At 39.1% G+C, this 19,986-nt stretch overlaps 1 long non-coding RNA gene across 5 annotated transcripts in view; it reads right to left on the bottom strand.

Moving 5' to 3' along the window:
* LOC147366957 (uncharacterized) overlaps nt 1–19,986 on the bottom strand; it is a 343,959-nt gene that overhangs the window by 25,914 nt on the left and 298,059 nt on the right. For 4 of the 5 annotated variants that reach the window (XR_015169635.1, XR_015169637.1, XR_015169638.1 and 1 more), the window contains 6 exons: nt 8,055–8,205; nt 5,634–5,792; nt 5,329–5,533; nt 4,792–4,883; nt 3,111–3,320; nt 319–549 (listed from right to left, as the gene is read on the bottom strand). This is a non-coding gene — a long non-coding RNA (uncharacterized LOC147366957). Of the gene's footprint in view, nt 1–318; nt 550–3,110; nt 3,321–3,968; nt 4,072–4,791; nt 4,884–5,328; nt 5,534–5,633; nt 5,793–8,054; nt 8,206–19,986 lie in introns of those variants that run through there. The other variant, XR_015169636.1, reaches the window with a different exon arrangement.

Here is a 19,986-nt window from a genome sequence, read left to right as displayed (position 1 = left end):
ATATATACAATAGAGAACCAACAAGGATCTACTCTATAGCACAGGGAACTCTGCTCAATAGTCTGTAAAATCCTAAATGGGAAAAGAATTTGAAAACAAAGAGATACATGTATTGCTGACTGTACACCTGAAACTAAGGCACTGTTAATCAACTATAGCTCCAATATAAAATGAAAATTTTTTTAAAAGATTTTACCATTCCAAGGTTTTATACTTAATCTCTAGGTAAAAATGCCCCCTCTAACATCAGTAACAATTGACATCGTTAGCTTACTACACCGATTTTAAAATATTGGAAATAAAGTGATAGTAAGGTACCTGATCCATCTTTTGTTGCTCCTTTAGGCACTGCAGAAAAAGTCATCTCCAAATTCTGGGTGTCAGATGTACGTGGAACCACGTTCAAAATCAGAGGAAGAGGGAGGTATAGTTTTGAAATCTTCAGTCAGAGCAATTCTTCTGCCTTATTTATCATGTTCTTATTCTTTCCTTTTGGCAGAATCAAAGCCTTGCATCCTCCATGCATGCACTTCCCACACTTTCTTGACTCTAAAATGGCCAAGCAGCAGCGTAAATTTATTAACAGCTTTTGGTTTGTGGGGGTTGGGAGGGAAAGTGCTCCATAAAATGTCCAGAGATTACAATGTACACAGCTCATTTTTAGAGTGCTAAAATGTGGCCCCAAGAAAGTCTTGGAAGTAACAGACAACACATGTAATTAAATATAAAATCTTCAAGTACTATTAATGAGAAGCCTATATATTTTGTCCAAATGTGACTACTAGATATAACTACAAAATAGTGGGAACAACAAAAAGGGGAACAACAAAAAGAGTTTTCACAGTAATTACAATTTTGAAGAAATAAACATGCATTTTAAAATTTCCTTGAAGCATGTAGACTATTGGGATTTGTTTCTGAAAACTGATAAATTGAAAAATTAATAGACTAATCAATATTTAAATATATAATAAAACAGGTGTTTTGACCATCAGTGTAAACTTTCTTGGTAAAAACTGAAGTGAAGTGAAGTCACTCAGTCGTGTCCGACTCTTTGCGACCCCATGGACTGTAGCCTATCAGGCTCCTCCGTCCATGGGATTTTCCAGGCAAGAGTGCTGGAGTGGATTGCCGTTTCCTTCTCCAGGGGATCTTCCCCACCCAGGGATTGAACCCGGGTCTCTGGCATTGAAGGCAGACACTTTACCGTCTGAGCCACAAAGGAAGCTAGATCTAATTTCTATGTTAACTCTTTGATTTCTGGAGGAAAAAAATGTCTGTGCGCCATCACCTTTTAAATGGAAATCCATAAATGCAAAACATCAGATTAACTGTTCATTAGTCACCTTTTGACTCAATCGCTGATTCAGAAATTCAGAAGTGGAACACTGGGTTGTAGTCATCTAGTTCTTGCTGCTTCATTATAACGGTCCAGCCAAGCCCACCCACAGTGCCCACCAACAGAGCTAGACAGGCAGTCAAAGGAGAACACTTTTCTCAAAGGATCAGCACCTGATGAACCCCTCAAGTATCTCACTCTATAATCTGAGATACCACAGGAAGAATTAAAACCAGGACAAAGACATTGAATGTATATACCAAATTAAGAGAAGGTATGGAAGAAAAACAAATACTTCTGCTTTATTGACTATTCCAAAGCCTTTGACTGTGTGGATCACCACAAACTCTGGAAAATTGTTAAAGAGATGGGAATACCGGACCACCTGACCTGCCTCTTGAGAAATCTGTATGCAGGTCAGGAAGCAACAGTTAGAACTGGACATGGAACAACAGACTGGTTCCAAATAGGAAAAGGAGTACGTCAAGGCTGTATATTGTCACCCTGCTTATTTAACTTATATGCAGAGTACATCATGAGAAACGCTGGGCTGGATGAAGCACAAGCTGGAATCAAGATTGTCAGAAGAAATATCAATAACCTCAGATATGCAGATGACACCACCCTTATGGCAGAAAGCAAAGAACTAAAGAGCCTCTTGATGAAAGTGACAGAGAAGAGTGGGAAAAGTTGGCTTAAAGCTCAACATTTAGAAAACTAAGGTCATGACATCTGGGTCCCATCACTTCATGGCATATAGATGGGGAAACAGTGTCAGACTTTATTTCGGGGGCCCCAAAATCACTGCAGATGGTGACTGCAGCCATGGAATTAAAAGATGCTTGCTCCTTGGAAGGAAAGTTATGACCAACCTAGATAGCGTATTAAAAAGCAGAGACATTACTTTGCCAACAAAGGTCTGTCTAGTCAAGGCTATGGTTTTTCCAGTAGTCATGTATGGATGTGAGAGTTGGACTATAAAGCAAGCTGGGTGCTGAAGAATTGATGCTTTTGAACTGTGGTATTGGAGAAGCCTCTTGAGAGTCCCTTGGACTGCAAGGAGATCCAACCAGTCCATCCTAAAAGAAATCAGTCCTGAATATTCATTGGAAGGACTGATGCTGAAGCTGAAGCTCCAATACTTTGGCCACCTGATGCAAAGAACTGGCTCATTGGAAAAGACCCTGATGCTGGGAAAGATTGAAGGCAGGAGAAGGGGACAACAGAGGATGAGATGGTTGGATGGCATCACCGACTCAATGGACATGAGTTTACTAACTCTGGGAGTTGGTGATGGACAGGGAGGCCTGGTGTGCTGCAGTCCATGGGGTCGCAAAGAGTCGGACACAACTGAGCAACTGAACTGAACTGAACTGTGGAAGAAAAACACTAAGATCAAGAATACAGCGATACAGCAGGGGTCGGTGGGGGCAGATATATGGCAGAAACCAACACAAAATTGTAAAGCAATTATCCTCCAACTAAAAATATTTTATAAAAGGATAAACAAGCAAAAAAACACACGCCCAAACTTTACATCATGGAGACTAAGACTAGAAAATACCCTGATATTCTGTTGCCTCCTCTTTTGCCAATAGCTGAGCCCTAATCAACCTCAGGGCCAGAAGCACACTCAGACCCATCTTAACGTATTTCCTCAAAAAACCACTCCAAACAATGGGAAATAGAACCAAGACAGAATTCTTTGCCCCCACCCCTGCCGCTGATATCTCCCATTTATCTTGTATCCGGGCTACACTGAGCTACTCACCATCCTGAAGTGTGCCAGGCAGCTTCAAACATCTGTGCCTTTGTTTCTTCTGTTTCCTCTATCTGTAGATATTTTTGTATCCTATGTGGTTCTACTCGCAAAAAAATTCCAGTTTTATGAGGCAAGCCCCATTCATATCCTCTAACCATAATTAATTGTTAATAGGTGTTCCTTTATTTCAAGAGTTCCAGCTAGAGGGGCCTGAAGGATCTAGAAGAAAAAGTTTACCAAGTAATGAAAGTAATCATTATATATAACATTTATATATATAATACATTTCAGCCCAAACACAAAGCTGAAGAGGAAAATAATGATGAGATTTATGAACCAGAATTTCTTTCCCCATTTTGTTTATAAGCTGTAGCTTCTACTATAAATATATAAAAGTTTAGGGTAAGCCTGGATTCCTATTGTAAAATGTAATAAGGATAGAAATTCAAGCATAATATCACTTTGTTCTGGGCTATAAAAACTCTATCAAGGCAGAACATCTTACCTTACAAAAGTAACTTCAAAAGTTAGCAAATATTCCCATTCAGTCAATCCCACCCTGGGCCAACACCCAGAATTATAAGAGGAACTTTTGAAGAGTATGGATTTCTTGGCTTCATTCATGGCCTGTGAGCCAGCATTTTGGGGTAGTGGGTCCAAGAATTAGTATTTTATAAAGGCTCCCCTAGGAGAAGGCAATGGCACCCCACTCCAGTACTCTTGCCTGGAAAATTCCATGGATGGAGGAGCCTGGTAGGCTGTAGTCCATGGGGTCGCTAAGAGTCGGACACGACTGAGCGACTTCCCTTTCACTTTTCACTTTCATGCATTGGAGAAGGAAATAGCAACCCACTCCAGTGTTCTTGCCTGGAGAATCCCAGGGATGGGGGAGCCTGGTGAGCTTCCGTCTATGGGGTCTCACAGAGTTGGACACAACTGAAGCGACTTAGCAGCAGCAGCAGCAGGTGAACTGAAGAACAATCAGGTTTACTGACTTAACTGATGGTTTTAATAATTGTCTGAGCTGGGCATATCAGTAAATGTTCTTTACAAGGACACATCAATAAACGTAAGCATTGGCGGGGGGGTGGTCACAATATCTGAATTCCATTTATGATGTCAGTTTCAGGAAAGATACGGGCACCAAGCTTGCTTTGTTTGCTACTTTGGCATTGTAGTAATGGGAGAAAAAGGACTGGAAAAAGTTTTAAGTCTCTAGCAAATTCCTAAAGAATGAAATGCTGACTGAGCTTAAAAGAAATGTTTCATGGCTGTCTTCAGTCTAAACAAGAAAATATTTGGGGGCAAAACTTTGTTAAAATTCACTTTGACTGATTTATCCAACCATGAATAAAGACTGTTTTTTCACACTTTAAAAGGCAGTGTGAAACTCTGTTTTTCTTTTATTTTTCACATGTCAATCACCAAAAGAGCTTAGTTTATAAGACTTTTGTTACATGATGACTACATCTTCTTAAATGAGAGAAGAACTTGGTTATGTTCAAAGAAATAAAAATTAATAGTAATAGAGTTTCTAAAAATTAGAATCCCTGCAGATCTAATTTACTGCTGATTTGGGGCTAATAATTCATATCGTAAAATAAAGGGAGATGTGAACCTAGTAGGCTCCATTAATTGGATGTTTCCTGACCATTCTCTAAGTGCTACTCTATGGGTAATCTATACATACCTGGTGATTAGTCCACTGTTAATACGTTTTCTTGTGTGCATGCCTCAGTGGGAACCGAGGACACTAGGGATCCAAGTGAATCCTTAATGAACCTTAATAGAAAATGATAAATGCGTCTGACTTTTCACATATTAAACTTAACATAGACTTGAATAAAGTGTGGCTGGTAGGTTATAAGAACACCAAAGTGCATTTAAGGAGAATATTTGAAATTGTGTTGCAAACCATACATTTTCATGAATCTCCTTTCTGGGCTCTTTTGTTGTATTTGAGAAGTAAGCTCAGAGGCAAAAATAATACACCAGTTTCCTGAATCCAATCAATAAAAATAGACTTTGTCCCTATAAAGTGTCAATCTGCCTTTTAGGCTACGATAAAGTTGACAGTACTCAGGAAAGCTGATTTAAAAACTATGGCTGTGCTAAGCATGAATAATACTACAATACTGAAATTCTTTTGGTTCCTTACATAAGAATTCACAGCTCTCACAATGCATGAATATGGTTTCCAGAGTAAAGGTAAAGTTGCAACACTCACAATCAGCTGGGCAGGCAAGCAGCTCTGGGCTGTTTTCCGTCTTTGCTCTGCGGCTGTGTAGTGCAGACCACGTCAGTAAAGAGAGGCCTTACTGGGCCAGGTTGTATTTTCCAAAAATGGCCACGTTAGTATTTCCAGTCCCATGTGCTCTCGTAGAACTTGCTACTTGCCCAGCAAGAGATAGAGTTCATTTTACCTTTTTTCCCTTGATGAACAGAATGTGAAGAAAGTGATCTCTGTAACTTTGGAGGTTAAGTTAAAAAAGTTGACACAGCTTTCACCCAACTCTCTCTTGGGACACTCACCTTTGGAACCTGGTCACCATATTGCGGGGAAGATGAGCAGCTGTATGGAAGGGCCACATGGAGGTTTTCCAGCCACATCCCAGACAACAGTCAGCGTCAGCTGCCAGACACGTGAGTGCCCTTCAGATGATTCTGCCTTCAGCCTTCCAGTCATCCCACCTGATGTCCAGTAAAACAGAGACAAAATGTCTCTATCACACCCTGACTCCGCCCCACCCAAACTGCAAATCTGTGAGCAAAATAAACCCTATCATTAAGCCACAGGAGTGGTTTGTTTTGTAGCAACTGGAATACCTATCAAGTGTCTTGATTCTATTTCATCTTCTATCAACAATTGAAGTCACTTTCATCAGGAAAACAATAACTATTTAATAATGATTCTGTCTACAACGATTCATATATTCTGGTAACTGCTGTTTGTCTGCTATGCGTTTGGTCACTGTTGGACTGACATCATATGAGATAGCTCTGCGTGTGCAACTTGGACAGTGCAAATTTATTTAAAAATTATAAAATTAATTCATACTCATGATTCAAAATTCAAACTGTACAGATTTTTAGTAAAGAAAAAGTCCCATTTTGTTAACTTCTTCTCAATCTCACATCTTTTCGAGGTAACCATACCAAATCCAGTGTGTATCCCTGCAGACCCTTCCCTGCTTTTCTTTACCTTTACACATACACAGTCACTCACTCATAAATATGTATCTTGAACATCCTCCCGCGCCGCCCAGAGATGATGGTTTCTTTTTAGTATGTTGTTAAAGCACTATCATACATAATACTGATGATAATTATGATCAGGACATAAGGATAAATGTTGATGCTTTTGAACTATGGTGTTGGAGAAGACTCTTGAGAGTCCCTTGGACTGCAAGGAGTCCATCCAACCAGTCCATCCTAAAGGAAATCAGTGCTGAATATTCATTGGAAGGACTGATGTTGCAACTGAAATGCTAATACTTTGGCCACGTGATGCGAAGAACTGACTCATTGGAAAAGACCCTGATGCTGGGAAAGATTGAGGGCAGGAGGAGAAGGGGACCGCAGAGGATGAGATGGTTGGATGGCATCACCGACTCAATGGACATGAGTTTACTAACTCTGGGAGTTGGGGATGGACAGAGAGGCCTGGTGTGCTGCAGTCCATGGGGTCATAAAGAGTCAGACACGACTGAGTGACTAAAGTGAACCAAATACATGTACTGTGGAAATATATGTATGTGCACAAAGACACATGGGCATATATAGATCTTCACTGAGGACTCTTCATACATAATGGGCTTCCCTGGTGGCTTAGTGGTAAGGAACCCACCTGCCAGTGCAGGAGACAGGGATTCTATCCCTGTGTCAGGAAGATGCTCTAGAGAAGGAAATGGCAACCCACGGCAGTATTCTTGCCTGAAGAATCCCATGGACAGAGGAGCCTGTTGAACTTTTGTCCATGGGGACACAAAAGAGTCAAATACGACTTAGCGACTAAACAATGGCAACTACATACATAATAAATATTTCCTTTAAATAGGACTGGTGGGAGGGTTAGCGGGAGATGAGGAAGAAAGTATAAATAATGAAAGCATGTATAAAATAGATACACATGCTTTAAAGCACAGGATTCTTAGCTTCGTGCTCTGTGATGAACTAGATGGGTAGGATTTAAGGGTGGGTGGGAGGGAGTTCCAAGAAGGGGGTGATACATGTATACACATGCTGATTCACTTCATTGTACAGCAGAAACAACATTATAATGCAATTATACTCCAATCAAAAAATAAAACTATGCTTTAGAGAAAAAAAAGATAGGATTCCAGGCTTTGTTTTCTGTCAGTGGAAGAAAAATCATACCTGCAAGGTGGCTGCCACCAAAATTAACCAGCTACCCAGATAAATATAAGCAGCTTACACATTTTAGGCCTAAAAGACCCAAGAAGCATGATAATGATCAGGTCGGGGACAAAAGCATTCCTGGAGAGCAAAACTATGGACATTATTTAACCATCATAACATGCGCCAGGTTTCGGGTCACTGACAATAATTATGATTTGTAGAATGATAGATGTCAGCATGGCACTTCCCCAATTCCATCTGTCCTTAAAATACAAATGCTTCCCAGAGTAGATTTATCTTTTCAATTAACCTTCTTGTAGGTGCCAAGAAATTCTTTTGGGTTAGGCTGGTATGAAGGAGATGAATAATAGTGGTATTGGTGTTGATTTACTCACCAGTTATTCTTTAGGGCTGGTCCCTTCCAGTGCTGGGCTAACAAATGAATATTTAGTTGAATATTCTTTTTTTTTTTTTTTGAAATCTTTTTCTGAGTTTTTGAAATTTCAGGAAATGTTGAGAATCCCTGTTCTGTTTCTATGAAAAAAATTAGGGTATTATAAATAATGGTGTGGCTTTTGTGAGAGGCATACTCACCACTGAAAAGTAGATATCCTGTGATTCCTTGCTTCTGAGACATACCAGGAATTTCCAACACTGAAAAAATGTAGCCATCATTCTCATAGTATTTCCAAAATCAAAGGTACTGGGAAAATGCAAAGAAGTCAGGAGGAAGCCATGTATTCCCCTGTAGAAATAAAAAAATAAATAAAATTAAAGGAATGCCTAAGAAAATTTTTAGCATGCCATGGCTTTTGCAGATCAGCAAAACAAATTATTAAGAAATCTTAAGAGTGGAAAAAAATCAAAGCAAGGCACATTACGAAAGTGCAAGAGTGAGTCAATATTAGTAAAAATCTATTAATATAATTCACTAAGTTATAAGCCAAAAAATAAAAATGACTTTCTTCTCCTTCTCATCATACCCCTCTTTCCTTTCTGACTTACTCAGCCCAAAAGCCAGCATCTAGGGCCAGGAATAGATGGGTGTAGATTAGCTCTTGAGTGCTGCAAGAAGGGCAAACACAGGGGAGGCAGGAGTGGGGCTAAACAGAAGACTGGTTTTACACAAGAATTTTATCACATATGTAACACTCTTAAGGATAATAAAGGTCAGATTTCTTACTCTCAGAGGATGGATATACAAATCTGGAAAGGCAGAAACCTCAAACTACTGAGTTGGATTAAAGTAAAAGTATCACTATAAAGAAGCACAAGCTGGAATCAAGATTGCCGGGAGAAATATCAATAACCTCAGATATGCAGATGACACCACCCTTATGGCAGAAAGTGAAGAGGAACTAAAGAGCCTCTTGATGAAGGTGAAAGAGGAGAGTGAAAAAGTTGGCTTAAAGCTCAGCATTCAGAAAACGAAGATCATTGGCATCTGGTCCCATCACTTCATGGCAAATAGATGGGGAAACAGTGGATGACTTTATTTTTGGGGGGCTCCAAAATGACTGCAGATGGTGATTGCAGCCATGAAATTAAAAGACGCTTACTCCTTGGAAGGAAAGTTATCACCAACCTAGATAGCATATGCAAAAGCAGAGACATTACTTTGCCAACAAAGGTCTGTCCAGTCAAGGCTATGGTTTTTCCAGTGGTCATGTATGGACGTGAGAGTTGGACTGTGAAGAAAGCTGAGCGCCAAAGAATTGATGCTTTTGAACTGTGGTGTTGGAGAAGACTCTTGAGAGAGTTCCTTGGACTGCAAGGAGATCCAACTAGTCCATTCTAAAGGAGATCAGTCCTGGGTGTTCTTTGGAAGGACTGATGCTAAAACTGAAACTCCAGTACTTTGGCCACCTCATGCGAAGAGTTGACTCATTGGAAAAGACCTTGATGCTGGGAGGGATTGGGGGCAGGAGGAGAAGGGGACGACAGAGGATGAGATGGCTGGATGGCATCACTGACTCGATGGATGTGAGTCTGAGTGAACTCCGGGAGTTGGTGATGGACAGGGAGGCCTGGCGTGCTGCGATTCATGGGGTCGCAAAGAGTCAGACACAACCGAGCGACTGAACTGAACTGACTGATCACTATAAAATCATGGCTTTCAATATATGGATGGATGGATGAGTGAGTGAGTGAGCGAAGTCGCTCAGTCATGTCCGACTCTTTGCGACTCCATGGACTGTAGCCTACAAGGCTCCTCTGTCCATGGAACTTTCCAGGCGAGAGTACTGGAGTGGGTTGCCATTGATAGATACAGATATTAATAACATAGAGAACCACACAGACATAAGAGAGTGTACATATATAGGAATTTACGTATATTCTTTAGCTCAGTCCACTGAGAAGGATGTGAAGCAGTGAAACCCTTCAAATCAGAGAGAATTCTTTAGAGACCAACTCTTGGTTTCTAAGTAGCATTTTCTTCTAAGAGGGACCAGAGCTTCTTGGGAAAATGGCTGATTCTAGCGCTGGAGAAAGCAGAACACAAAACAAACTGGAGCATTTTCTTACACCAGAGAATCATTTGGAATTACTCACACCATGAAGGGGATATACTAAAAGGACATAGAATGCCAATTTGAGAAGATCCATGGGTCAAATCTGGGTAAACTGACATCAAAAAGGTAATTTTAGTAACAAATCATAACATGGCAAATTAAATGTTAAAACATAGGTTCATACTAATAAATGAATACAACTTTGACGATGAATGGATTTTTATACCCTTCCAAAGTAACTTTCCATAAAATAAAATTATTCAGTAGGGAAAGGAATAATAAGTTTATAGGAGAGAAACCTGACAGATAACATCTTAATCAACTGATCAAATTGAACATCATTGGTAATGGGACAAATCAAAATCATGTATCACATGATAAGATACAATGCAAAGAACACAGTATTCCTTCTGTGAGATTTCCAGCTCTGATGCATAAGCTGAATGTAATCATGGGGAAATATCAGACAATCTAAAATTGAGAATAACCTACAAAATAATTGGCCCATAATTTTCAAAACTGTCAAGGTCAATAAAGCCTAGAAAAAGACTGAACCACTGTTCCATATTGAGGAGACCAAGGGGACATGATAAGTAAGTGCAAATACAAGTATTTTCTTTAATAACAGCTTCATGAAGATAAAATTCATAACACATAAATTTCACCCTTATAAAGTACACGCTTTGATGTTCTTTTTACAATGTTCAGAGATGTGCAACCATCACCACCACTTAAAAACACTTTTATCACCCCAAAAAAGAAGCCTTGTGCCCAGTAGTAGTCACCCCTATTCCCTCTCCCAATATCCCCCAATCCCTAGGAACACTAATCTACTTTCAGTCTACGGATTTTCCCATTCTTGGCCTTTCATATAAATGGAATCACATAATATGTGATCTTTTGTATTAATATAATAACTGGCTTCTTTCATTGAGCATAATATTGTCACTCAGAGGTAGAGCATATGATTGCACTTCATTCTTTCTTTTGGCTGAATAAAATTCCATTACATGGAGCTAACACATTTTGTTTATCTATTCATCAATTGATAGACATCTGGGGTTGTTCCCATTTTTGGACTGTTATGAATAATGCTGCTATAAACGTGTGTATACTTTTTTGTATGGGTAGCATGTGATTCTGAACTGGGTATTATCAGGATGTGGTTGGAACATATGACAGAACTTGAATGGAATCTACATATTAGATGTTAGCAATGTTTCAGTGTTTAGTTTTGGTGGCTGTACTTTGATAATGCAAGAGAATATTTCTGGTTTGTAGGAAATATACACAAGGTACTTAGAGTTTGTGACTATTATGTCAGCCACAAACTCTCAAATGGTTCCAGAAAAATAGTTATTTGTATTATAGTCACAACTCTTCTCTAAATTTGCAATTGTTTCTAGAGAAAGAGAGCTCACGAGGGAGAGACCACATTCATATAAACAGATACTAAAATATATTTGATAAAATTCAGAAATTATCCTTTTAAATTGTAAAAATAGCTGAATAAATTGACATTTACTTAGCAAATGCATATTTGTCTTGATACATATCTCAAACAAAAGCCAGTATCATGCTTAATAATTAAACGTTAAGGTATTCCTAATAAAGTCACAAACAAGGATGTCCATTATCACCGCTATTATATATCATTGTCCTTGAATTTCTAGCTAGCACAATAAGACAAAAATAGATATGAAATTCAAATGTAAGTTAAAAAACATTTCAAATGAGTATGAATGCTTAGTAAGCTCACCAGTTAAATAACACATACACACACAAATAATTTTTCTATAAATCAAGAATAATCTGATAGAAGACTTAGATAGAATCTGATAGAATGCATCTGATAGAATGCATCTACTTATAATGAAATAAAAAGCCAAAAAGCAAATAAACTGAGAAAATTGGGGGAGATAAATATTCTTTGCACTAAAATAACTACTCCAAGCCATAAAGCCATTAAGAAAAAATAAAAATGCCCTAGTAGAAAAATGGAAACTGGTATGAAAAGTTAATTCTCCAAAAGAAGATGGCAATAGACAAGTGAAAAAAATGTTCACTCTCTTATTAAAATGCAAATTAAAACAACAAAATATTACTTGTTTTTGTTCTTCAAACTGTCAAACATTTTTATGAGTGCAAGTGTGTAGAGAAATCGGTATTCTTGCTGTTGCTGATAATACATCCACACTAGTACAGTATTTCTAGAAGACAGTATGACTTATACAAACTAAATTTTAAATATTATATCTTTTAGTCCAGTAATTTCACTTCTAGGAATTCACCTTAACAAAAAATGTAAATATATTTATGTTCTTGATTCACAGACATAGAAAACAAACTTACAGTTACCGAAAGGGAAAGAGTGTGGAAGAGGGATGGATTAGGAGTTTGAAATGAATAGATTTACACTACCTTATATAAAATAGATAAGCAATAAGGATTTACTGTATAGCCTCAGACGGTAAAGAATCTGCCTGCAATTCAGGAGACGGGGGTTCAATCCCTGGGTTGGGAAGATCCCCTGGAAAAGAGAATGGCAACCCACTCCAGTGTTCTTACCTGGAGAATCCCATGGACAGAGGAGCCTGATGGGCTAGAGTCCATGGGGTGGCAAAGAGTTTGATGTGACTGAGTATACAGCAAATACATAAGGAACTATATTCAATATCTTATAATAACCTATAATTGAAAAGAATCTGAAGAATATATATATATATATATCTCGACATATATATAACTGAATCACTTTGCTGTACAAATTAACAATACTGTAAATCAACTATAATTCAATAATTTTTTTAATTTAGGTTCATGGATGTTTATTAAAGCATTAATCATAATGACAAAAAAATCACAACCTAAATGTCCAACAGCAGAGGACTAGTTGACTAGTCTGTAAAATTTTGATATGACTATAAAAATGTTATATGAAACATGTTCACAGAGGACAGTTCAGCATTATTGCAAAATGCCATCCATAATACATATCCATCCCTATGCTATAAACAATTGGTTTATACATATCAACCTGTTAATAATGGTCATTTTGCTTGTTCACATTTTCCACTTTTCCCAAAATTTATTTCTATAACCAGAGAAGTCATCACATCTTCTTTAAAAAGAAAAAAAAGAAAAAGGTCCAGAAGTGTTAGATAAGTCAATAACATGCAGTGAGAAAAAACAGAGCTTTTTCTTTTTAAAAACTTTTTATATTGTATTGGGGTATAGATGATTAACAAACCATGTTGTGACAGTTTCAGGTGAACAGCGAAGGGACACAGCCATACATACATAAGTTGTCCATTCCCCCCCAGACTCCCTCCCATCCAGGCTGCCACATAACATTGAGCAGAGTTCCATGTGCTATACAGTAGGTCCTTGTCGCTTATCCATTTTAAACATGGCAATATGTACATGTCCATCCCCAAATCCTCAGCTATCCCTTCCCCGCATCCTTTCCCCTGGCAACCATAAGCTTGTTTTCCAAGTCTGTGAGAATAACAGGGCTTTTTCTTATCAACCAAGTTCTGCTCTGGATCTGAAGTCTCAAGTGACTGCCAACCAACCACAACTGAGGCCTCTCTGAAGAAGTGGAGGTAGGTCATAAGCCCACTTTACATTTTGATATTTGGACAAATCTTGGAATGTTGTGTTCAGCTAGGAGAGGTACACAAAAGTACAGTTTTCTGGAGAGTCTGGTTTTCTCCCTCTGGGAGAGAACCAGAGGATTCTATGATTAACAGCCAAAGGAGATGAAGAGCTTTAATCCATTGAAAAGAAGAATTAAGGGGAAGATGTAAAATGCTCTTCAAATTTTCCAAGTGGCTGTCATGAGAAAGAGAGATTTGATTTATTATCCTAGTGGTTCCAAAAACAGAACAAGAACCAATGCACAGAAATTTCCCAGATAGTATCTGGGGACAAGGGAAAACTGTAAGATGGAACGTGCTCTCTAACTCTCCAGCTCCTCCATCCACTTAGGCTTCCAAGTCTTCTTTTGCTACTCCTCTTCCATGACCTACTGAATATCCATGTTAATAATTTGTTACTAATGGCAGAAGACCTAAGGGTGATTTGTGATAGAGTGGTATAATATGCTTGCAAATTAATATAATCTGATGAATGATTATATTCCATATTGGTGGGAATTTATTGGAGGAGGAATCCTCCTGAAATTCATTGACAGGTAGATGAGCGTGAATGCAACCATGTATACTCTCCTTGAACCCAATGAATGAGAACAAATCAAAAGCTCTGACCTTCCTATCTGATTCTCATTCATCAGTCTTACACTCGAGATGGCAATCTTAGGCTGCCTTCCCATCTTTCAGACTACTGCCGAGGGAAAAATGGCATCCTGCCTTCCAAGCGGCACCTTCACATTATTGGTCCTGTCCTCTGGGACATGACCTTCCAACTCTCCATTGCTGATAGTCCAAAACTGCTAACAATAGTGGAGACATAATCAGACCTCAAGCATAAGACAAGAACCAGAGCATTTAATGACAACTGGATCTTAAATGATGGGAAAATTAGATTTCACTTCCCTGGTAGCTTTATCTTCCAGTTTCCCAACTCACAATCCTTTATCTTGTGGAATAACCAACTGCCTCCAGCACTCCATAAACACAAGCCTTTCCACACCTTCCTGTTACCTCCATCTGGAATGCCCTTTAGATTTGTTATTGCCTGGATAACCTCTGTCCATCTTTGACTCGGCTCAGGATGCATCTGCTCCTCCAGGCAGCCTTCCTTCAATCCCAGGCTCTGTGGCATGCTTCCCCGCTGCATCCCGTTTGAATCTCCACTGTATCATCTTAGACCAAGTGCTGTCCAAGAGAAACCTAACAGGGGCCACATGTATTTAATAGCACAGTTTTTAAAAATTAAAAAGAAACAAGTGAAATTAATTTTAAGTATTTTATTTAGCCCAGCATATCCAGAGCTTCCCTGGTGACTTAGATGGTATAGAATCTGCCTGCAATGCAGGAGACCCAGATTCAATCCCTGGGGTTGGGAAGATTCCCCTGGAGAAGGAAATGGCAACCCACCCCAGTATTCTTCCCTGGGAAATCCCATGGACAGAGGAGGCTTGTGGGTTACAGTCCACAGGGTTGCAAAGAGTCTGACACGACTGAGTGACTAACACACACACAATCCAGAATGTTATCATTTCAACAGATAGTATCATACTAAAAATTGTCTATTAGCTATTTCACATTCTTTTACCGTTTCAAGCCTTCAAACTCCACTGTGTTTTTTACATGTAGAGAACATCTTATTTCGGACCAGCCACATTTTAAGTGCTGAATAGTCACTCATGGCTAGTAATGACTGTGCCAGACAGCCAAACCTTAAGCTGAAATAATCTGCTCATGGGTTTGCCTCCGCTACTGGAAGACAAGCCACTCAAGGACAAATTCAGTTTCTTGCCTCTGGTTTCATCAGCGTTGCATCAGTGCCTGACATCCACTGAGTGTTCAGCTAATGTTTGCTAAACTAAACTGAAGGTATTTTGAGAGAAGGTGGAATTTTAGCAGCTGCTCAAATGAAGAGCAGCTTATGTGTACTTATAATAATAATGGTGATAGGAATAATGGCTGCTATTTTGGTCTTGGACTTCATGTTCTTTGCTTTTTAACTATATTATTTAGTCCTCACAACAACCCCATGTACTAGGTAGCATTATTACCTCCACTTTATGGCTAAAGAAAATTGCCCCAAATCATACTGCTATTAAGTGGAAGAGCCAGGACTTCCTGAAATAGTTACAGAAAAGCAAACAACAAACACACATCCCATAATAAATACAAAGTTGAAAGAAAATAAATGATATTCACAGATGTGATAAACCTATTCCAATAGGTAAACCTATTCTTGAATCTCCTTTACCAACTTCACCACCATCTTTTTTGGAGGTTTCATGATCTGCTGAGCTTTACCTTATCCAGGTGTACCTCTTTCCACGTTCCTGAACCAGATCTTTCTGATTTGAAATTACGTATCTTTCAAGATTGCCTTCTTAGCTGCTTGCATTCTGCCTGTCTTGTCAACATGGCAGTGCTTTTCACAAACCACTCCAGTGAACAGTCATCTTTGGGTATGGAGAGAGAGTGGGGTATAAGCTGTTTTCCTCCGCACACTTCCCCCAGAGGACCCCTCCATCTCGCTCACATGGCCTGGGGCGAGGAGGGCTGGGAGGGAGGTGAGCCATCACTGCTGATGTGTGCTTTGCGTACGGAAACTAGGCTGAACTGTGCTTAAGGAAAATGATAGATAGATTTCCAGTTTTGTGTGTGAGTGTGTACAAAAATTCCATTATCTCTAAACCACAGGAACCAGAACCACATCTGGCAAAGGAAATAAAGCTGGAGACGCAAGGAAAGAATAGATTAGGAGAAGCCTTGAAAGCAGGCCGCTGCATTTAGATTTGATGTGGTGGGAAATAAAGAGCCCTCGGGGGTTTCTGAGCAAGGGAGTGATGTGATGAAAACAGTGATTAAGGAAGATGAAATGCAAGCGGGATGAATTAAAGGGCGGGACTAGGATCTGACAGGAGGCAGTCACCCGGGTGCTGGGAGACAGACAGTGAGAGAGAAAGCCAGGGGATTAGGAAAGGCAACCGTGATTCTCCATGAATGAACACACACCATCCTGAAGTCACTTTACTACCAAGTTACCACCAGCTCTTTATGCTCTTACCCTATTTGGAAAGGCAAAAATAAACCCACGAGGAGCTGAGTGTTTTCATTAAAATGATAATAAAATTTCATCTCTGTGAATGTAATGGTTTAAATGTATGTGCACCCTGCTGAGTAAATGGGCTTCACCGTGAGCCAGTGGAACAGTTAGCAGGCAGAAATGGAGCTCAGAGAGATTGATATTAGGCTTTCATTCACAAATAAACAAATACGGCGAAAACAAAGCAGTTTTTTATGGAGAAAAATAAACATCATAAGATACCACTTATATGTGGAATCTAAAAAAATATCATACAAATAAACTTATATACAAACCAGAAACAGACTGAGACACAGGAAACAAATTTATGATTACCAAAGAGGGAAGGGAGGGATAGGAGCAGGAGGGATAAAGAGTTTGGGAATAAGAGATGCACACAATTATATATAAAACAGATAAATAACAAAGTCCTACTATACAGCACAGGAAACTATATTCGATATCTTGTGATAACCTATAATGGAAAGAATCTGAAAAAGAATATATATAATATAGGATGCTTTTGAATTTTGGAGCTGGAGAAGACTCTTAAAAGTCCCTTGGACAGCAAGGAGATCAAATTAGTCAATCCTAAAGGAAATAAATTCTGAATATTCATTGGAAGGACTGATGCTAATACTTTGGCCACCTGATGCAAAGAGTAGACACATTGGAAAAGACCCTGATGCTGGGAAAGATTAAAGACAAAAGGAGAAGCAGGCAGCAGAGGATGAGATGGTTAGATGGCACTGACTCAAGGCATATGAATTTGAGCAAACTGTGGGAGATAGCGAAGGACAGGGAACCCTGGTGTGTTGCAGTCCATGGAGTCACAAAGAGTCAGACATGACTTAATGACTGAACAACAATATATATATATATATATATTTTTTATTCTTCCAATTTTATTTTATTTTTTAAACTTTACATAATTGTATTAGTTTTGCTAAATATAAAAATGAATCCGCCACAGGTATACATGTGTTCCCCATCCCGAACCCTCCTCCCTCCTCCCTCCCCATACCATCCCTCTGGGCCGTCCCAGTGCACCAGCCCCAAGCATCCAGCATCATGCATCGAACCTGGACTGGCAACTCGTTTCCTACATGATATTTTACATGTTTCATTGCCATTCTCCCAAATCTTCCCACCCTCTCCCTCTCCCACAGAGTCCATAAGACTGTTCTATACATCAGTGTCTCTTTTGCTGTCTCATACACCGGGTTATTGTTACCATCTTTCTAAATTCCATATATATGCGTTAGAATACTGTATTTATGTTTTTCCTTCTGGCTTACTTCACTCTGTATAATAGGCTCCAGTTTCATCCACCTCATTAGAACTGATTCAAATGTATTCTTTTTAATGGCTGAGTAATACTCCATTGTGTATATGTACCACAGCTTTCTTATCCATTCATCTGCTGATGGACATCTAGGTTGCTTCCATGTCTTGGCTATTATAAACAGTGCTGCGATGAACATTGGGGTACACGTGTCTCTTTCCCTTCTGGTTTCCTCTGTGTGTATGCCCAGCAGTGGGGTTGCTGGATCATAAGGCAGTTCTATTTCCAGTTTTTTAAGGAATCTCCACACTGTTCTCCATAGTGGCTGTACTAGTTTGCATTCCCACCAACAGTGTAAGAGGGTTCCCTTTTCTCCACACCCTCTCCAGCATTTATTATTTGTAGACTTTTGGATCGCAGCCATTCTGACTGGTGTGAAATGGTACCTCATAGTGGTTTTGATTTGCATTTCTCTGATAATGAGTGATGTTGAGCATCTTTTCATGTGTTTGTTAGCCATCTGTATGTCTTCTTTGGAGAAATGTCTATTTAGTTCTTTGGCCCATTTTTTGATTGGGTCGTTTATTTTTCTGGAGTTGAGCTGTAGGAGATGCTTGTATATTTTTGAGATTAGTTGTTTGTCGGTTGCTTCATTTGCTATTATTTTCTCCCATTCTGAAGGCTGTCTTTTCACCTTGCTAATAGTTTCCTTTGATGTGCAGAAGCTTTTAAGGTTAATTAGGTCCCATTTGTTTATTTTTGCTTTTATTTCCAATATTCTGGGAGGTGGTTCATAGAGGATCCTGCTGTGATGTATGTCGGAGAGTGTTTTGCCTATGTTCTCCTCTAGGAGTTTTATAGTTTCTGGTCTTACGTTTAGATCTTTAATCCATTTTGAGTTTATTTTTGTGTATGGTGTTAGAAAGTGGTCCAGTTTCATTCTTTTACAAGTGGTTGACCAGATTTCCCGGCACCACTTGTTAAAGAGATTGTCTTTAATCCATTGTATATTCTTGCCTCCTTTGTCGAAGATAAGGTGTCCATATGTACGTGGATTTATCTCTGGGCTTTCTATTTTATTCCATTGATCAATATTTCTGTCTTTGTGCCAGTACCATACTGTCTTGATAACTGTGTCTTTGTAGCAGAGCCTGAAGTCAGGTAGGTTGATTCCTCCAGTTCCATTCTTCTTTCTCAAGATCGCTTTGGCTATTCGAGGTTTTTTGTATTTCCATACAAATTGTGAAATTATTTGTTCTAGCTCTGTGAAGAATACTGTTGGTAGCTTAATAGGGATTGCGTTGAATCTGTATATAAAACTGAATCACTTTGCTGTACACATGAAACTGATACAACACTGTAAATAAACACTACTGCAATAGAAAAATCCTTTAAAGCAGCCTCTTCTGGATGTAGCCCATAGAACAGAGTACACTTGGCTGTCCCACAGGGGCAGTCCCAGCCAAGAGTGCACCAAACTTACTGCCCTACAGTACTCTGAAATCATCCTTTCCAAGTCATATTCCACAGTGTTGGAAATCCATAAAGAACTTGGGTTAACCAACACTTTTTGCCAATGCCCTATGCCCTAAGTCATCATGTGCTCTAATACTGGCTGCAATTTTAAAGGGTCCAGAGATGCAAACGTTCTTTTCATTCAAGTTTAGATCTGGAAAGAGACTTGAGAACATTTAAACCCAAAGTTTCAGAATATTTTTGAGCTGCACACAATGGAAATACAATGGATAAATATTGAAATGGGCTCCTTGGGTTGGGACCATGGTAAAAGGCTCCAGATTCCACCTCCTCATACTCCTCCTTTTGCTCCCTTAAACCCCACTCTACCTACAGCTTACACACATTAGAACAGAACCTGAAGCCCTCTTCAGGACTTTGGGACTGAAGGGAAAGTAATCTGCAAAACATTGAAGAATCTAGTATTTTGTTTTATTTCGACTTCTTGTGACAGATTAAAAAACTGAAACCCATAAAGCTAAAA

The sequence above is a fragment of the Bos grunniens genome, chromosome 8 (assembly GCF_055505025.1).
Source record: "Bos grunniens cultivar Pamir isolate PY7600 chromosome 8, Bosgru_T2T1.0, whole genome shotgun sequence".
Classification (NCBI taxonomy): Eukaryota; Metazoa; Chordata; class Mammalia; order Artiodactyla; family Bovidae; genus Bos; species Bos grunniens.
The sequence above is the reverse complement of the archived record's forward strand: the minus strand, read 5'-3'. Positions and strand labels throughout refer to the sequence as shown.